This window comes from Bos mutus, chromosome 1 (genome assembly GCF_027580195.1).
Source record: "Bos mutus isolate GX-2022 chromosome 1, NWIPB_WYAK_1.1, whole genome shotgun sequence".
NCBI lineage: Eukaryota > Metazoa > Chordata > Mammalia > Artiodactyla > Bovidae > Bos > Bos mutus.
In genome coordinates this window covers 45,121,867-45,135,165 of record NC_091617.1, presented here as the reverse complement: position 1 = coordinate 45,135,165, position 13,299 = coordinate 45,121,867, and the positions used below count along the sequence as shown (strand labels likewise).

The 13,299-nt window shown below is 42.9% G+C and overlaps 1 protein-coding gene across 7 annotated transcripts in view; it reads right to left on the bottom strand.

The window, feature by feature from the left end:
- The window catches only part of NXPE3 (neurexophilin and PC-esterase domain family member 3), a 55,618-nt gene extending 50,503 nt beyond the window's left edge, over positions 1–5,115 (bottom strand). For 3 of the 7 annotated variants that reach the window (XM_070368758.1, XM_070368759.1, XM_070368762.1), the window contains exons 1-2: positions 4,714–5,113; positions 465–565 (exon numbers count right to left, since the gene is read on the bottom strand). The gene's annotated coding sequence lies outside the window, so the exon portion shown is untranslated. Of the gene's footprint in view, positions 1–464; positions 566–4,713 lie in introns of all 7 variants that reach the window. The other 4 variants (XM_070368752.1, XM_070368756.1, XM_070368764.1 and 1 more) reach the window with 3 other exon arrangements.
- Between the last annotated feature and the right edge of the window lie 8,184 nt (positions 5,116–13,299).

The window sequence follows — 13,299 nt, the reverse complement described above, 5'->3', positions numbered from 1 at the left end:
CATCTTTGGGCAGGTTTTGTTTTTCTCCTTCATCTCCGCCAGGAAATATAAGTCACAAATATAAAGAATTAAGCTGGTTTCTAAAAGTAATAATTAAAAAGGAGCCATAGGAGAAATAAGGCATTAAATCAGATACAAGAAAACAAATTTAAAATGAAAGATTCCAAAGTGAAAAAAGAAATCTCTAACAGATTTTTGGGGTTTTCCTACAAATATAAAACCTAGGCATTATAACAAGAAATCTATTTGCAAAGAGAGCAGGAAAATATTATTTGGTATCTCAAATTGCCTTAGAATTGAATAAGAAAAATAGTGTTAGATAGGAATGACTCTAAAAAGTTTCCAAGATCAAATCCAAAATAAAAATATATAATTGAGTTTAATTTACCTTTTTTCTTTTTCTGGAAATTTCCAGTTCCCAAGAAGAGCTACTTTTTGATACTAAGAAACTAGGGTTTACTCACCTTCAGTATAAAGTCTGAACTCAATCATGATAGCCCTTATTCTTTTCTTGTCACATTTGAAGCACATATTGAGGTTTTTCATTTGTATACCATTCTTCCTTCTGCAACAGAGACAAGTACATGAAACACACGTTAAAGATACTGAAAATGAAGTAAAGGAAAATATATTTGAAATCAAGAATACAATTTTAAAGCAAGAGATGTACAAAGATTTCAGGACAAAGTAGTGGGTAGAATAAGGATAGGAACATTTCCTTTCCTAGCACTAAAAAAAAAAAAAAAGACCTGGCTATTTATAATCACAAACTTACACAGAGAAAATTACTCTCAGATCTGAGCTGAAGGTCAAAACCTTATAAATAGCAATATAATTGGAAAAAATATAAACCACAGATAAAACCTTCATATGTTTTTGTGTTTTTTTTTTTTAAATTTTATTGAAGTATAGTTGATCTACCATGTGATGTTAGTTTTGGGTATACAGCAAAGTGAATCAGTTATACATATACATACCCCCACCCCTTTTAAGATTCTTTTCCCATAAAGGCTTTACATTACATATAGGCTTTACCTTCCCATATAGGCTTTACTCATTACAGAGTACTGAGTTCCCTGTGCTATACAGCAGGTCCTTATTTTTCTTAAAGATTAGAATAATCATGCACTTCAATGCTCCATCCTACCACTAGAGAAAGCTAGAGGTACTGGACACATCTAAAAGTTGTGATCACTCCATGAGGACTCTCAACGTCAGCACTTTGGTTAGAACACACTTACTCATGCTTCATATTTATGTTCAAAGAACAAGCAAAAAGTAAAATCCATGATCTGCTGGGTCTGTTTTGTCAAATTTTGATTAAGACTGTTTACGTGCCAAACTAAATTCCTTATGACCTGTGGCAAACCTATACCGACTGCCATTAGTCCAAGATATTGGACTTCCTTCCACTTCTGCTTTAGGAAGTCAGATACCTAATAAGTGAAAGTCAAAGTCGCTCAGTCGTGTCTGACTCTTTGCAACCGCATGGACTGTCCATGGAATTCTCCAGGCCAGAATACTGGAGTGGGTAGCCTTTCCCTTCTCCAGGGGATCTTCCCAACCCAGAGATCAAACCCAGGTCTCCTGCACTGCAGGCAGATTCTTTACCAGCTGAGTCACAAAGGAAGCCCAACGTAATGAAAAGCTGGCTTAAAACTCAATATTAAAAAAATCAAGGTCACGGTATCTGGCCCCATCACTTCATGGCACGTAGAAGGAGAAAAGGTGGAAGCAGTAACAGATTTCCTCTCCTTGGGCTCTAAAATTGTTGCAGATGGTGACTACAGCCAAGAATTTAGAAGACGATTGCTTCTTGCAAGGAAAGCTATGACAAACCTAGACAGTGTATTAAAAATCAGAGACATTACTTTACCAACAAAGGTCCATACAGTCATGGCTATGTCTTTCCGGGAGAAGGAAATGGCAACCCACTTCAGTATTCTTGCCTAGACAATCCCGTGGACAGAGGAACCTGGTGGGCTACTGCCCATGGTGTCGCCAGAGTCGGACACGACTGAAGCGACTTTGCATGTATGCATGCATTGGAGAAGGAAATGGCAATCCACTCCAGTATTCTTGCCTGGAGAATCCCAGGGACAGAGGAGCCCGGTGGGCTGCTGTCTATAGGATCGCACAGAGTAGGACACGACTGAAGTGATTTAGCAGCAGCAGCAGCAGTAGCAGCAGCATGGTCTTTGCAGTAGTCATTTATGTATGTGAGAGTTAGACCATAAAGAAGGCAGAGCACCAAAGAATTGATGCTTTCAAACTGTGGTGCTGGAAAAGATTCTTGAGAGTCCCTTGGACTGCAAGGAGATCAAACCAGTTTTGATCAGGTTTGAAGGAAATCAACCCTGAATAGTCATTGAAAGGACTGATGCTGAAGCTGAAGCTCCAGTAATCTGGCCACCTGATGGGAAAAGCTGACTCATTAGAAAAGACCTTGATGCTGGGAAAAAATGAAGGCAGGAGGAGAAGGGAATGACAGAGGAGGAGATGGTTGGATGGCATCACCGACTCAAAGGACATGAGTCTGAGCAAGCTCCAAGAAATGGTGAAGGACAGGGAAGCCTGGCATGCAGCAGTTCATGGGTCCCAGAGTCAGACATGACTTGGCAACTGAACAACAATGACATCTGACTTTCTACTCCCATCTTACTTGGAATTGCAATCGTCAGTCACACAAATGAAATACCTGAGTTTGGTACTAAAAAGAAAATGAGGCAGCAACTCCACACTGGGCGAATGTTCTTAGACAACCATTTCACAAAAACAGTACATTATTGAACAACCACACATCTAGTTTCTGGGACAGTCCTCATCCTAAATACTCTGACCCGCTAGTCACATAAATGTATTTATCAGAGCAAGTATCTGGAATTAGAATTTGGAATGCAAGGACACCCATACAAAAGACAATTTACACAGAATATACCTATAATTGAATTCTCCTAGCTCAAACTCTCCAAAGAACAGCTGTATTTCATAGGGTACTGAGTAAGACTTTGAAAGTTAACAGGGCACCATCTAGAGAAAAAACTGGAGACTCATCCAAGACCACATGAGATCATCCTTGAACAAAAATGAAGCAGGGACAGAAGTCTGCACAAGGACAGACATCTGCAGGACTTGCTTCCTGATTTCATTCCACAGACCCCCTTCTCTTTCACGTACCCCCACCTCACATGCCCAAGATGCTGATTCACCTAGGCCTTCTCTTCTCCTTTTAAAGCAGCACTAATGCTTTCATAATCCCCCCCTCCCCCACCGCCTCCGAGGGTAGGGTGGCCGCGATGGGGGTAAACACAGGACAGAGAAGTACACAAATCAAATAAGTCACAAAGCTATATATGCTGTAAGAAGAAAATAGGGCATGTTTTTAATGCGCTATTAAAACATGGTAGTCCTTAATCTCGCATGCCCATTAATATCATCTGGAAGCTTATACAAATACCATTGCCTGCACAACACCCCATCAACTGGATCAGAATCCATGGGAGTAGAGCCAGAGAAACAGCTTTTTATTTAGGGTCTGCAGATAATTATAATACACAGCCAAGTAGGGGAACCACTGGTACAGAGTGGCCAGAGGGTGCCATTTGTACAAATTGGTCAGGGATGGCCTTTCTGAAATGATGTTTCCATTGTAACTTACATCGTCCCTCCAGGACAATTCGATTCTGGGGCAATGGGGACAGCCAACCCTACTTCAGTGATATGTCCCTTCGTTTCCTTTCTCAGAAACAAATAATAGCACTGTATCAGGCCCAGAGAGACTGTGAGGATAACAGGCACAAAGAACGTATTAAACACAGTCAAAGGAAAGCGGAGCCCAAACGTTATGGAGGAACATTGTGTTGTTTTACTCTGTGAGACAATTGATTATCACGGTCTGGGGAGTGCCGCCAGCTTCAAACACACGCTGATGTTCCAACAGATAATTAACCACAGTAAGGACCGGCACCCATCGCCTCTATTTTTAGAAAATGCGGCAACAATCCTCCCCTAGGGTAAATAATGAAAACAAGGGAAATTTTACAATGATAAATTTTGTATAAATCCTGCCTGAGAATCCCTCTTACCACCACCCTAGTGGTCTTTGATCAAGTGGAGACGAGCGACAGGCCAGGCTGAGTCTCCACATCTCACCTTGTAAAAGTCACACTCTACCCAAGCGACCTAAATCTGATGTCCCAAAACGACAGTAAAACCAGAACAATCCAACGCCTGAGAGGACACCCAGCCAAAAGGGTGGGCTCAAAGCAGCGATGAGACTGGAGTTAGGGGCTGAGGAGGGAGCCGTCTCCAAGTGTTCGGTACTCCCTCAGAAAAGGTGTCAGGGGGAAGGGTCTTCAGCTGCCCCCAACTCTGGGCTCCGCCGCGCTGCGGCTGCTCCCGCGGGTATTGCGACAAGTCTAGAAAGCCGAGGATGGAGATGCTCGCGCCCTGCCCCGCCCCGGGACCGGCTGCTGCTCGAGCTACTCCGGACCAGCTCCAACTCAGCCGGAGGCTCGCGTTCCAGGCTCAGGCACCCCAGCCATGACCTCAGAGGCGGCAGCTCGTCTGCATTGGGCCGGGAACTCCGGAGCCAAAGCGCGGAGAAAAGGGTCTTAGCAGCCGAGAGGCGTCCGGGAGGAGCCAGGCAGTGGTTCGCTCGGGCGACAGGGGCCCATCCCGGCGCTGGAGCACAAGCCGCAGGCCCGCACTCACCTCCATCCAGGTCTGGCCTCCCGCCGTGCGCTCTCCAGCTGCCCGGGACCGGGACAACCTGCTCAATAGCCGCAGCACCAGGCCGCCCGGCCCTGGCTTCCTGGCTCCGCTGCGTCGCCTCACCCCCGACCCCCGGCTGCGATTGGTCCAGCTCTGGGAGGGGCGGGGCCGAGAGTGCAGACTGACAGCCGCGGCCTTGGAGCGCTAAGCTTTGCCCAGAGCCAGGACGCAGAGTTGACCCCCGCGGAGCTCCGTGCAACTTTTCTCCCTCGCGAGGGCGTCCTGCTGCTGTCGCCTTTGATCTGAGCTCTGCCCACTATCGGGACCCGGCTCCTGTCGCCTTCGGACATCAGAGTGTCCCAGGGAACAACTGGAGATGCCCCTACTTGGGCCGTCTTTCCTCTCAGTGGCGCAATGTTTTGTTCCCTGTATGGGTCTGCCAAGCTCGAGCACAGAACAGGCTGGTCCTTGAATCTTTCCTTACTTGGACGTATTTTCTTATCCTTGAAAACAACCCCGTTGCTTTTATTCTCCTTGTACGTGACCTAGCAAAAAGGCCTGAATACTAACCACCACCACCCCCACCGAAAAACCACTTAATCCTATTTTGGACTTTCTTCTAAGCCATAAAACGTCCGCAGCAACTATGTGAAATTCAGGAACTGAAAGGAGTACTTCGAAGACAGAAGCAATTGCTCAAGAAAGCTGAAGGGATGGCGGGGCTGCGCTGTATTCCTCAGGGCTAGAAGCACAGGGCTGTGGTGTTAACCCAGTTCATCCCAGCAAAAGGCAGGCTCCAAAAGCAGACTGCCCAGACTGTGGTCTCAAGGTCAAAATATTTGATATTTACTGACCACAATGGACTCTATGTGCTGATTCAGAAGTTTTCAAAGCAGGCCTATATGCATGAGTGACCCATATGACTGAAATAAAAGGAGGTTCTACATGAGGTAACCTCTTCTGGAGTAACCATTTCATTCTTCTTTCTCGAGGATCAGCCTTTCCTACTCATAAAAGGTGATTTCTGTTTCCTCTGTGCCTAAGGATCCGCAGCCCAATGTGATAGACTTCTGCTCTGATTAAGTCCTGTGTTCCATACTTGGACTCCCTGACACCTATGTTTCCCAGTCTGGCTGTCTGGCAAGTGGCAAATATTAATACTTAAACAGGACATACTGACTTCTAGATGGTTTCGGACCACCTTAGTGATCTTTATTAACCCCCAATCACACAGGCACTCATAACCCCAAGGCGTTTGAGTTATCTTATATTTTACAGTCTGAGAACCAGACATGGAAAAACGGACTGTGTCAAAATAGGGAAAGGAGTACCTCAAAGCTATATATTGTCACCCTGCTTATTTAACTTAAATGCAGGGTACATCATGCAAAATACCAGGCTGTATGAATCACAAGCTGGAATCAAGATTGTAGGGAGAAATGCTAACAACCTCAGCTATGCAGATGACACCACCCTAATGGCAGAAAGCGAAGAGGCACTAAAGAGCTTCTTGATGAAGGGGAAAGAGGAGAGTGAAAAAGATGACTTAAACCTCAACAGTCAGAAAACTAAGTTCATGGCATCCAGTCCCATCATTTCATGGCCAATAGATGGGGGAAATGTGGAAACAGTGGCAGATTTTATTTTCTTGGGCTCCAAAATCACTGTGGACAGTGACTACAGCCATGAAATTAAAAGACACTTGCTCCTTGGAAGAAAAGCTATGACAAACCTAGACAGCGTATTAAAAAGCAGAAACATCACTTTGCCAACAAAGGTCTGTATAGTCAAAGTTCTGGTTTTTCCACTAGTCATGTACCGATGTGAGAGTTGAATCATAAAGAAGGCTGAGCACCACAGAATTGATGCTTTCAAACTGGTGCTAGAGAAGACTCTTGAGAGTCCCTTGGACAGCAAGGAGATAAAACCAGTCAATCCTAAAGGAAATCAACCCTGAATAGCCATTGGAAGGACTGGTACTGAAACTGAAGCTCCAATACTTTGGCCACCTGACACAAAGAGCCAACTTGTTGAAAAAAGAAGACCCGGATGCTGGGAAAGATTGAGGGCAGGAAGAGAAGGGGGTGACAGAGGATGAGATGGTTGGATGGCATCACCAACTCAATGAACACGAGTTTGAGCAATTCCAGGAGATAATGGGCAGGGAAGCCTGGAGTGCTGCTGTCCATGAGGTCGCAAAGAGACACGACTGAGCAACTAAAAACAATGTTTTTTTTTACAGTTATTACAGACACAAAAAAGAGTGGGAAGGACCAGAGATGCCTGTCCATCACCTCTAGATTCTTAAAAGATCTCTGACGGAAAGTCACCATACTCCCAATGCAGAATTGTTGAACTGTTGTTGTTCAGTTGCCCTGTTGCACTCCTTTCTCAATCTCGAATCAATCAATTGTTCCATACAGGGTTCTAACTGTTGCTTCTTGGCCAGCACACAGGTTTTTCAGGAGACAGGTAAGATGGTCTGGTGTTCCCATCTCTTTTAAGAGCTTTCCATAGTTTGTTATGATCCACACAGTCAAAGGCTTTAGCGAAGTCGATGAAACATAGGTAGATGTTTTTTATGGAATTCCCTTGCTCTATGATCCAGCAAATGTTGGCAATTTGATCTATGGTTCCTCTGCCTTTTCTAAACCCAGCTTGGATATCTGGAAGTTCTTGGTTCGCATAATGCTGAAGCCTAGCATGCACGATTTTAAGCATGACCTTACTAGCATGGGAGATGAGTGCAATTGTCTGCTGGCTTGAACATTCTTTAGTGCTTCCCTTCTTGGGAATTGGGATGAGGATTGATGTTTTCCAGTCTTATGGCTACTGCTGGGTCTTCCAGAATTTCTGACATACTGAATGCAGCACTCTGATAGCATCATCTTTTAGGGTTTTGAATAACTCTACTGGAATTCCATTGCATCCACTAGCTTTATTGACAGCAATGCTTCCTAAGGTCCACTTGACTTCACACTCTAGAATGTCTGGCTCTGGGTGACTGACTATATCATCGTGGTTATCCAGTTCATTAAGATCTTTTCTGTACCATTCTTCCATGTTTTCTTTCCATCTCTTTTTGATCTCTTCTGCTTCTACAAGGTCTCTACCGTTTCTGGCTTTCATTATGCCCATCTTTAGGCAAAAGTTTCCCTTGATATTTCCAATTTTCCTGAAGCGATCTCTAGTCTTTCCCCTTCTGTTGTTTCCCTCTATTTTTATACATTGTTCATTGAAGAAGGCCTTCTTGTCTCTTTTTGCTCTTCTTTGGAACTCTCCGTTTAGTTGGGTGTAAGGCAGAATCCCACTGTACAAAAAAAAACATGCACTTTGGATCCTAGCCTGAATGAGTCTAATTCACAGCTTTGTCTCTTACTAGCATTGCCATGCCAGACAAATTACTTAACTTCTCTGAGTTTGTTTCCTCAACTGTAAATTAGGTATAACACTATCTGCTCTTAGAAATAAGTGAGAAAACAAATGAAAAGTACCTAGGAGAGTATCCCAAATCTCTTCCTTTTGAATTCCCTAATCTCAGGTTATGACCTAGCATAAGGAATTTCAAAATGTTGAATTTATGATCATCTAACTTTGAGCTGTGAAAAAAAAGAGAACATAGGTTTGTGTTTTTGATACGAAACCAAAGGACCTAGTCATTTCTGACCTACCTGCAGAAACAATTTAGATGCTAAAGTTACTAAACTTTATTTCTCTAAGTAAAACAAAGAGTGGAGCCTAAATTTAGGTAAACAAAAGCAAATTAAGCCTGTTTCTGATGCAGCTAACTTGAGGGATATTCACCAGCAAATCTGGGGCTTCCCAGATGGTGTTAGTGGTAAAGAACTAGCCTGCCGGTGCAGGTAGATGTAAGAGATGCAGATTCGATCCCTGGGTAGGGGAGATCCCCTGGAGGAGGGCATGCCAACCCACTCCAGTGTTCCTGCCTGGAAAACCCCATGGAAAGAGGATCCTGGCAGGCTACAGCCCATAGGGTCACAAAGAGTTGGAAACGCAATGTCAGAAACTTGCAGCATAAGCCCTCCTGAGCCCATGTCAGCTCCTGATTCAGTTCCTGTGCTTCCTCCTTTTGAACAAGTGCATGAAATTTGGGCATCAAGAGCCACCAAGCCATTGTTCAAAATAAGTGACTGCTGTCACGTTGGATACCATCCACCGTATTCCAAAACACCATGAACAGTGAGAAGATGCTGCCAAGGGTAGGAGACTAGAAGAGGTATTTGGTACCTGTATTAATCTGCTAAGGCTGCCTTAGTAAAATACCATGGGCTGAGTGGCCTAAACAACAGAATTTTATTTTCTCACAGTTCTGGAGGCTAGAAGCCCCAGTTCAAGATGCAGCTGATTCAGTTCCTGGTGAGTTCCCTTCCTGGCTTGTAGATAAACATGATAAACACCTTCTGTGTCCTTACATGGCGGAGAGAATGAGAACTCTTTGCTGTCTCCTCTTATAAAGCAGAGAAGGCAATGGCACCCCACTCCAGTACTCTTGCCTGGAAAATCCCATGGACAGAGGAGCCTGGTAGGCTGCAGTCCATGGGGTCGCTAGAGTCGGACACGACTGAGCGACTTCACTTTCACTTTTCACTTTCATGCATTGGAGAAGGAAATGGCAACCCACTCCAGTGTTCTTGCCTGGAGAATCCCAGGGGCAGAGGAGCCTAGTGGGCTGCTGTCTATGGGGTTGCAGAGTCGGACACGACTGAAGCGACTTAGCAGCAGCAGCAGCCTCTGATAAAGACACCATTCTGTTCAGGTTAGGGCCCCACCCTTATGACTTCATTTAACCTTAATTACTTCTTGTTGGGAAGGGCAGTCTTTCACACATGAAGCTTTGGCTTGGAATACTTCCTTTCCAAGAAATAAAAGTTCACAGCTTCAGCTGAATTTGTTGCCTTGTTTGGGAATATTTTTTCCCTTTTTCAGACCCAACATCTATTCCTTTATTCCACTCTTTCCAAAGAGTTCCTTTACCCCTTCCACCGTGTGATGATACAGTGAAAAAATAGCCATCTGTGAAACAGGAAGCTAGCCCCCACCAGACACTGAATGCCTTGTTTTTGGATTTCCAGCCTGCAGAACTGTGAAAAATAAATTTCTGTTGTTTATTAGCCCCCCAGTCTATGGTATTCTGTTATAGCAGCCAAAACAGACTAAGATATTTACACTACACAAAACAATTTTCCGAAGTTACTTACATCATTTCCCTTTTTCCTCTCTTTCTCTGGGAGTTTATGTCATTCATCTATAATACAGTTAGATTTATATATCCTAGTCCTCACTCCATCCTGAGACACCCCCCTCCCCGATATCCTAGTTGAGATTTGGGGAGTAAAATATGCACATAGTGAAACTTCAGTCTTTGTGTACTACCGTAGAGGTCTTGACAAATATCTAGAATCATGTATCCACAACCACAGTACTGTACAGAATACTTTCATCATCTAAAAATTCCCACGTGCAGCCTCACCCTCCCTCAATTCTTGGCTATCACAAATCCTTTTTTCTTTTCCTATAATGCTGCCTCTTCCAGAATGTCATATATGTAGGACCATGCAATATGAAACCCCCCCCCAATATTTTAATTATCAAAAAGTTTGGAAACTGCTGCAGTTCACGGGGTCACAGTCAGATATGACTTAGCAACTGAACAACTAACACTCCTATTGATTCAGATATGTCTAAAACAATTACCGATATCCATCTAATCACCAAATCGAGAGTCAGTTTCAATTACTACATTTTGAAAGGATATCCTCTCAGCCCTATGTTAGTTAATCGAAATCTGAAAGAATCTTATTCTGCTGGTTTGCTTTCAGTACTCTCTCCAGAGCACGTGCTTCCGTTCTCACCAACTTGAGTTCGGTTTCTCAGTTTATAACACTTAAAATGTTGTTATAATGATATGATATAGTTGTCTATGAACTTTTGAAATCAAGTGTAAAAAGAAAATATCTTTGGAAAACAAATAGTTGAGTGCTTTAGAAAGACTCAAAATGGAATTACTTAAAAGAGTAAAACAAAAAACCGCTATTGAGTTAGGTATGGAGAAGAAAATTATCAAAGATTAGAGGGAGAAATTATTCAGAGGTATTCTGTATTTGAATGGTTTTATAAGAGCTTTTTAGGGTCTCCATTTTTGGGAAATAAAAATTCCAACGGTGCATTATAGGTTTGGGTTTCCCTATTTATAGCTGCTCCGGGTTTTCACCGCTGTGTGAAGGCGTTCTCTACTTGTGGTGAGCGGGGGCTGCCCTCTAGTTGCTATGGGCAGGCTTCTCATTGTGCTGGCTTCTCTCGTTGTGCAGCATGAGCTCCAGGGCGTGCGGGCATCAGTAGGTGTGGTTCTGGGGCCCTACAGCTCAGGTTCAGTAGTTGTGGCGCATGGGCCTAGTTGCCCCAAACCCTTTTCCTCTGTATTGGCAGGCAGATTCTTAACCAGTGAACCACCAGAAAAGTTCCATGGAATAATTTAATTTTGAAATGTCAATTCTTATAATATGCCAGAAACTAAATGCTTTGTAACAAAAAAATAAAGACCATAACTACGAAAATTTGTCATTGGATATACAATATTAAAAATGTATCCCCAGGATTTCCCTGGTGTTCCAGTGGTTAAGATTCCACGCTGTCAATGCTGGGGACCTGGGTTTGATCTCTGGTTGGGGAACTAGATTTCACATGCCGCAACTAAGAGTTCACACGCCACAGCTAAAGACGCCGAATGCCATAACAAAGATCGAAAATGCTGCATGCTGCTACTAAGACCTGGCAGAGCCGAACAAATAAATAAAAATAAATATTAAAAATAATAAATTACCCAATGCCACCTAGATTGCAATCCCTAATGAGATTCCAATGATGTTATTTTACAAAAATAGGGAAAAAAATCCCAAAAGTCATATGGACTGACAAAAGAACCCCAAAAGCCAAAACTGAGGAAAAAAAAGACCAAGTAGGAGGCATCATGCTTCCTGATTACAAAGCAATAGTAGTCAGAACAGCATGTCACCAGCATAAAAAGACATATAGAACAATGGAACAGAATTGAGAGGCCAGAAATAAACCTATGCATACACAGTCAACTAATATTTGATGAGAACCAAGAATACTCATTAGGGAAATGTCAGTCTCTTCTATAAATGATGTTGGGAAACTGATACCCACATGCCAAAGAATGAAATCAAAGCCCTATCTTACACCACTCACAAAAATTAACTCGAAATGAGACTCAAACATTAAAACATGATACCATAAAACTCTTTGAAATTTGCTAACAGATCTTATTTATGGCGATGCTGGGCTTCCCATGTGGCTCACCTGGTTAAAAAACCGCCTGCTATGTGGGAGATCTGGGTTCAATCCCTGGGTTGGGAAGATCCCCTGGAGAAGGGAAAGGCTTACCCACTCTAGAATTCTGGCCTGGAGAATTCTGTGGATTGTGTAGTCCATGGGGCTGCAAAGAGTCGGACACAAGTGAGCGACTTCACTTTCACGGCTATGCTAGGACTTCATTGCTGCATCGGGACCTTCTCTAGTTTCAGCAAACAGGGGCTACCCTCCAGTGTTTGGGGTTCTCATTGTGGTGGCTTATTTTGTTGCAGAGTATAGGCTCCAGGGGGCATGGGCTCAGTAGTTGTGGCACACCAGTTTACTTGCCCTGCAGCATGTGCAATCTTCCTGGACCAAGGATCACACCCATGTCCCCTGCATTGGCAGGCAGATTCTTAACCAATGCACCACCAGTAAAGTCCAAGAGAATAAATCTCAAAAGTTCTCAACACATATACACACACACACAATTATAACTGTGAAGTTATGGATATGTTAACTAACCTTATTGTGAAAATGTTGTATACCTTAAACTCACACAATGTTCTGTCAACTATTTCTCAATAAAGCTGGAGGAAAACTTTTAAGGTTGGAAGAACTCAAAAATAAATCATAGCAAATACATACAATGGACTACAACTCAGCAATAAAAAGGAATGAACTATCAGGTGAATCTCTAGATAATTATGCTGAGTAAAAGAAACCAAAGCAGAAGGATGAGTTATGAAGAATATGAGGAATTTTTCAGGGGTGATGAGTATGTTCATTTTCTTGACTGTTGTGATGGTTTTATGGGCATATGTCAAAGTGCATCAAATTGTTTCTTTAAATATATGCAGTTCATTTTATATCGATTATATTTCAATAAAGAACTTTTTTAATGTTAAGGAATATATATCATTTTTTACTATTTCTTGCTCAAATCAATTCTTAATTAACCAACTATATTATTGTGCTTAAGATGCCATAAGAAAATTCCACTGATAGAGTGACTTAAACAAAATTCCACTGTTTGAGTGACTTAAATTTGTTTTCTCATATTTCTGGAGGCTAGAAGTCCAAGATCAGGATGCCAGCAGGTTTGGTGTTTGATGAAACCTCTCTTTCTGGCTTGCAGATGGCTGCCCTTTTGCTGTGTCTTCAAATGGCCTTTCTTCTGGACATGCCCAAAAGAAAAAAATCTCGAGTCGTCCTCTTCTTACAACCACACAACTATTCATTATAAAAAACAAA